This window comes from Castor canadensis, chromosome 16 (genome assembly GCF_047511655.1).
Source record: "Castor canadensis chromosome 16, mCasCan1.hap1v2, whole genome shotgun sequence".
Taxonomy (NCBI): Eukaryota; Metazoa; Chordata; class Mammalia; order Rodentia; family Castoridae; genus Castor; species Castor canadensis.
Genome location: NC_133401.1, coordinates 20513228 through 20519219, shown reverse-complemented (window position 1 = coordinate 20519219; position 5992 = coordinate 20513228). Strand labels below are relative to the sequence as shown.

At 44.5% G+C, this 5992-nt stretch overlaps 1 long non-coding RNA gene across 1 annotated transcript; it reads right to left on the bottom strand.

Moving 5' to 3' along the window:
• Positions 1-213: 213 nt before the first annotated feature.
• On the bottom strand, positions 214-5447 carry LOC141417838 (uncharacterized). The gene is made up of 3 exons (XR_012442453.1): positions 5130-5447; positions 4605-4630; positions 214-1792 (listed from the first exon to the last, which is right to left on the bottom strand). It is a non-coding gene; the product is annotated as an uncharacterized lncRNA (long non-coding RNA).
• Positions 5448-5992: the final 545 nt, after the last annotated feature.

Below are 5992 nucleotides of genomic sequence, written 5' to 3'. Positions count from 1 at the left end.
CCCTGTACTCAACCCTGTACGTCAAGTAAAGAGACAGGGTGATGGACAGAGAAAGGAGGTTTATCACAGCCTGGGATGTGCTGTGGGCAGAGACAAAGTACGCACTCGGCCCATCTTCAGCCATCTTTGGGGTGCAGACATGAGCTATAAGTTTATTTTTTTACATTCAGTAAAGTTCTTTATTTTTTCTTCTTTTATTTTATTATCATATTCTTGTTGTACTGGGGGTACATTGTGATATTTGCAAAAGTTCTTACAATATATCATAGTTGGATTCACCCCGAGCCAAAGGTTCAAGCAGACAAAGAATTAGGGTAAGAGACAAAGTTGTGGAGAGTGAAACAGGCCCAGCCAGCACCAGGTGTATTCCAGTGGTCAGGTGGGGTCTGGGTGACCTTTATCTCAGTCCTTGTTATTGGAGGGTCTCAGAGAAGTTGTCATCACTGTCACTACTTGAGGGGAGCGAACTGGTTCCCAAGACATTGAGGGTGTCATTTTAGGTAATTGTCCTCACTTGGGGGGTGTCTCTCCTGCAAATCTCCATTTTTCCTTACAGAAAATTTTAGTGTCTTGTTATAAAGATGTTATCAATCATTCCTGCCCGTTCTTTATTCTAAGGTGGCTGCAGGATAGAATGGCTCAAAGGACAGCAGGTGCAAAATTGAGACAGGGATGCCAAGCTTCTCCTGTATCTAGTTAAGTCTTGGGCTCAAGTAAGGAGCTAGTGGTTTTCAGCAAAAGCAGTGTAGACACCTCTTATACAAGTACCAGTTAAATTTGCCATATAGCAATACTCTCTGCTCTGGTGTTTTTTCCCTGGGTTGTTTTGCATCTTTGCCTCCCTCTGTCTTTATTTCCCCTATTTTGTGCTGTCAAGTTCCACCCCACATTTTTGTTAGTCTGGAAATGATTTATTTCCCTTTTGTTTATTGGTATACATTAATAGTTCAAGGGGGTTTCTTGTGACAATTCTGCAGATATGTACAGTGAACTTGACCAATTCAACCTCTCTATGATATTCACTTTTATTTTTAAAGAGTATTTTCATCAAGCTCAGTAACTCACACCTGTAATCTCAGCTCTCAGCAGGTGCATATTGGGAGGATTGGGGTTTGAGGTCAGCGATTGCTAAGTAGGTGCTCTACAACTTGAGGCAGGCCCCAGCCCTTTTTGCTTTCAGTATTTTTGGATAGAGTTTCACATTTCTGCCAGGGTGGCCTCCAACTGCGATCCTTCCTTTCTCTGCCTCTGGGTAGCTGGGATGACAGACATGAGCCACCATGCCCACCATTATTTTTTTCTTTTCTTTTTTTTGGGGGTGGGGAGATAATACCAAAACCAAATAAATCCAGTTTGTCAGGAAAAAAAATCCAATCCGGGTCAGGCCATAAAGATCACTGCACTGCTGCCCTCTACTGGTCTATCCTAAGATACTCTCTAAGGACATTGATACTGAGTAACTAAAATCTTTTTTTGGGAGTGCAGTGGGGATTGAACCCAGGACACTTGCATAGCGCTCTACCACTGAGCTACATCCTCATTCTCTGAAAGGAGACTGATAACCTAAGATGAAGAAACAGAATGGTGGGGAGAAGGGGCAGCCTGTGAAATACACTTGCACAGGGTGAGAAAGAGCAGCATATGTGAAAACCAGGGCGGATTTCCCATTGCGTGGATGAGTCTGCTGACAGGTCAAGTACACGGTCGGCCTGGATGTTTGTGTTTTCCAAATGCAGAAGGCGTTTAGCCATCTTGACATGGAGGGCAACCGTCACGGGAAGTGGGAAGAGGACTGGAAGACAGAAGGAGAGAGTCAGCAAATGCATTTGACTCAGCATCCCCAGCAGACACCGGGGGAAGTGATCACTAAACATTCTCTTCTGGGGCCTTGTGGAATGAAGAACAAGGAAGCCAGGCGTGGTGGCTCACACCTGTAATCCCAGCTCCTTGGGAGGCTTAGATGGGGAGAATCCTGATTCAAGATCAGCCTGGGGAAATAGTTCACAAGACCCCCTCTCCAAAATAACCAGAGCAGCATGGACTGGAGGTGAGGCTCAAGCAGTAGAGTGCCTGCTTTGCAAATGCAAAGTCCTGAGTTCAAAACCCCACTCCCACAGAAAAGGAAAAAAAAGGAGAAAGTTAAGAAGACACTAGAAGAGGGAAAGACCTCCCACGTTCATGGGTTGACAGAATTAATATTGCTAAAATAGCTGCATTACTGAAAGTGAGCTACAGATTCAAGGCAACCCCCATCTAAATTCCAATCACATTGTTCACAGAAATAGAAAAAAGAACCCTAAAATTTACACAGAGACACAAAAGACCCAGAATAGCCAAAGCAATAGTGAGCAAAAACAGCAACGCTGGAGGTTTCACAATACCTCACCTCAGACTGTACCACAGAGCTACAGGGACAAAACCAGCAGGGAACTGGCCCAGAGAGACACACAGACCGATGGAATAGAGTAGGAGACCCAGAAATAAAACCACACAGCTTCAGTCAACTGATTCTAGACAAAGTTCCCCAAAACAGATGGTGGAGGAAAGATAGCTTCTTTAAGAGCTGTTCGTTTGCATACCGATAATCACAAATAGCCAGTTTATCTCCCATATTTCTGCTGTAATCTGTGCACCCCCATTAAGTTCTATCTAGGTGTCTTTGAGACATTTTCTTGAGGCTGGGCTCAGTGGCTCAAACCTAATAGAATCCCAACTACCTGGGAGGTGGCTATTGGGAGGACCGTAGTTAGAGGCCAGCCCAGGCAAAAAATTCTCAAGACCCCATCTCAACCAACTAGAAAAAAGTTGGGTGTATGCTTGTCATTGCAGTTACAAGGGAAGCGTCAGTAGGTGGATTGAGGTCCAGGCTGGCCTGGGCATTTAAAAAAATAAAGTAAAACAAAAGATTCTGGGAGGTGTTGGCTTAAGTGGTAAAGCACCTGCCTTGTAAGCACAAGTTCCTGAGTTCAAATCCCAGTACTGCCAAGAACAAAAAAAAGTAAGACATCGCCTTGATCTGGCAGTCACAAACTTGCTGATTACTCATGGTCTTCTTTTGATTATATCCCAAAACAGGATTGAACTTATTTTATTTTTAGCTGACATACAGTATTTGAACTTGTTTATGGGCGGCGGTGGTGTTATAATGGAGTACGTGTGCGTGATGTGTAACGACCATATAAAGGTAGTCAGCATTTCCATTTAAACACTGTAACTTCTCTCTCTCTCTCTGTCTGTCTCTTTTTGGTGGCAGTACTGGGGTTTGAACTCAGGGCTGACACCTTGAGCCACTCTACTAGCCCTTTTTGTGAACTGTATTTTTGTGATAAGGTCTCTTGAACTATTTGCCCAGGCTGGCTTTGAACTTTGATCCTCCTGATCTCTGCCTCCTGAGTATCTGGGATTACAGGCGTGAGCCACCAGCACCTGGCAATTTGTTGTTTCTCAACTCGTCAATAAGAAAAGATGACATCTGATGTTACATTGGATTCTATCTATCTATCTTTCTATCTATCTATCTGTCTATCTCTTTCCGTCCTTCCATCCATCCACCCATCTACCCACCCACCTATCTAATCTATCTATCTTCCTGTCTGTCTATCCATTCATCTATCCATCTATCTATCTTCCTATCTATCTGTCTATCTGTTAATGATCCACCCACCCACCCACCCATCTATTTAATCTATCTATCTTCCTGTCTGTCTATCTATTAATCCATTTGTCTATCTTCCTATCTGTCTGTCTGTCCATCCATCCATCTGTCCACCCACCCACCCACCTATCTAATCTATCTATCTGTCTATCTATCTATCTACCCACTAGCCCATCCTTCCACCTACCTGTGTGTCGTCTGTCTTTGTCTGTGTCTTCTGGAACAGGTAGTGCCATCAAAGCTAATAAAATCTCCTGCTTGCTATTTCCTCCCTGAACCCCTGTCCCGTATTCTTGGACAAATACAGAGGCAGCGAGTGACCACAGCAAAACTCCAGAAAAAAGATGTGCTCTGTCTAGTCACTGTCACTCTCTGTCCCTGAAGCACTTGAGTAAATGTGGACAATTGCAACTCCCCAGAGTTCTTTTGTTTTCTTCTGGTGTAACTGGGGTTTGAACTCAGGACTTCACACTTGCAAAGCAGGCACTCTACCTACCGCTTGAGCCACACCTCAGTCCATTTTGCTCTGGTTATTTTGGAGATGGGGTCTCATAAACTTTTTGCCCTGGCTGATCTTAAACTTTGATTCTCCCGATCTCAGCCTCCCAAGTGGCTGGGATTATAGGTGTGAGCCACTGGCTCTGCAAAGTTCTTATTCTTAGCCTGGGCCTTGGGGATCCACCGCCCAGTGACTCTGCTGTGCTCAGCTAAAGACTGCTGCTTCAGGAGTGGGACCGTGACGGCCACACACAATAAGCTCCCGAAGCAAAGGGATTTCTCTTGAAGTAGAAGTTCAGTTGTTTTGCTCAGGGGTGAACAGTGACTTTTGGCAAGAAATACCTGGACAACTCTGAAGGACATGAATGTACCAACTAAACTTTGATTACCATACATCTTTATCCTATTATTAGAAGTCGGGAGCATCGGTGTTAGGTGGATACCCACTTACCTAATTGCTGTCACGGGGACAGGTGTCTGCAGAAAGAGAAGACATAATGAAGTCTGTCCCACTTAAAAACTTAATGAATATACTGTTTGAAGTATGATCATTTTACATTTTAACAATATACACATATATATTTATAACCACATTTTGGTGGTACTGGGGTTTGAACTCAGGGCCTCACACTTGCTAGGCAGCTACTCTACCACTTGAGCCATAGCCTCAACCCTTTTGGCTTAAGTGATTTTTTTCAAAAGGGATCTCAAATTTTTGCCTGGGCCAGACTTGGACCATAGTCTTCCTACCTGCAGCTTACCACATAGCTGGGATTATAAGCACATACCGTCATGCATGGTTTATTGGTTAAGATGGGGTCTTGCTAACTATTTCCCAGGCTAACCTTGAACCACGATCCTCCCAATCTCTGCTTCCTGTGTAGCTGGGATTACAGGCATGAGGCACTGCATGCAGCCTTAGCACTTTATTTTCTTACTGCAGGAACAATACAGTAAAAAGAAGAAGGTGACTTACCCGTTTCAGTGATTTTAATAATATTTTTGACTGGGAGTTTCATTTCCTCTATCAACTCTTTGTAGCTCTTGTAGTCTTTAGGTTTCAGGTCACGACCTGGGGCTTGGACTTGAATCAGAAGACAAAATTGCAAGTGGTTATTTAGTGGAGCTGGAACAGAATACTGATTCCTTCCGAGACAAGTGATTCTTCGGCCAGTTACAGGAGAGTCCGCCTGGGTTTGGGCAGTTGCAGAGCCAGCAGCCTGTCCTCCTCCGAATGAAGGAGCTCTGCCACTTTTCTTTCCAGAACCTGCAGAGTTCTCTTTATGGGGCTCTGAACTCCAGCTACGTGTTGACAGGAAAGGGAAGGACACCAGGATTCAGGGTGTGGAGGTCGGGACACCCAAATGGGTGCGGTTTCCTCTCCCTGTCTCCTGTAGCCAGTTCCAGGGTGATTGAGTTCCCAGACTTTGTTCTCAGTTGGAAAGGAGAGCTGACATTTTTAATTTTGGGATTATTGGGGATTGAACCCAGGGCATCACACTTGCTAGGCAGGTGCTCTATCTCTTGAGTCATGTATCTAGCCCTTTTTTTTTTTCCTTAGTTATTTTTCAGATAAGGTCTTGTTTTTTTGCCTGGGGCTGGCCTTGGATTGTGATCCTCTTACCTTTGAGTCCCAGTGGCTGGGATTACAGAAGCATGCCACCATGCCTAGATTGTTGGCTAAGATGGGGTCTTGCTAACTTTTTGCCCAGGCTGGCCTTGAATTACCATCCTCCTGGTTTTGATCTCCTGAGTAGCTGGTATTACAGGCCTGAACCACTCCACCTGACAGGAGGAAAAACCTTGAACGCTCTAGAGCACAGTAGGATAACTATGGCT